The sequence below is a fragment of the Pteropus vampyrus genome, unplaced genomic scaffold, assembly GCF_000151845.1.
Source record: "Pteropus vampyrus isolate Shadow unplaced genomic scaffold, Pvam_2.0 Scaffold333, whole genome shotgun sequence".
Classification (NCBI taxonomy): Eukaryota; Metazoa; Chordata; class Mammalia; order Chiroptera; family Pteropodidae; genus Pteropus; species Pteropus vampyrus.
Genome location: NW_011889114.1, coordinates 229,648 through 230,254, shown reverse-complemented (window position 1 = coordinate 230,254; position 607 = coordinate 229,648). Strand labels below are relative to the sequence as shown.

Genomic DNA, 607 nt, shown 5'->3' with positions numbered 1-607 from the left:
CCCTCCCAGGGCTGCTGGTCACCCTCCTCCTCTGGCTTTTATAGGCACAGGCACTGTCTCCTCCTTGTCCCCTACTCCGCCCCCCCGGTCTCTTCCTACCCCGCCCCTCTTCCCTTCCTCTTCCTCCTCCTTCCCTCTCTCTCCTCCTCTGCTCCCGAGCTACACACCTATGTCGCACAGCAAGAAACACAGGGGGAAAAAACACACACACTTGGGCAAGCTGGCTTTAAAGGCAGACAAGCAGCAGGGTCATGTTGAGAATTCCGGGCTGTTGTCCAGACGGCGATCGCCAAGGATCGCACGGGCGGTCATGGGTTCACCTGCGGCTTTGACCTCACTGGTCTCTGGGAACCAAGGCTGAAGAACCCGCTGGGGAGGCTTCTGGGAGAGGTGGGTTTGCTCCCCCGATACCAGTACCTTTGTGTGCTCCACCAGCCCTCAGGGGGCCCCCCGTCCTCTGGCCACCCTCGGTGACTCGCCTCGGGGGCTGCCGGTGGCTTTGCAGTTCCCAGGAACAAGTAGTGCAAGATTTATTGGTCACCAACACTTCCCGACTCTGAAAAGTAAGATTCACTGTGACTTCTGAACCATGTCCTCTTGTGTTCTT

General features: G+C 58.5%; 1 protein-coding gene across 1 annotated transcript in view; it reads right to left on the bottom strand.

Annotated features, from left to right (window-relative positions):
- Positions 1-607, bottom strand: part of BSPH1 (binder of sperm protein homolog 1) — an 18,427-nt gene that overhangs the window by 12,340 nt on the left and 5,480 nt on the right. The window lies entirely within an intron of this gene.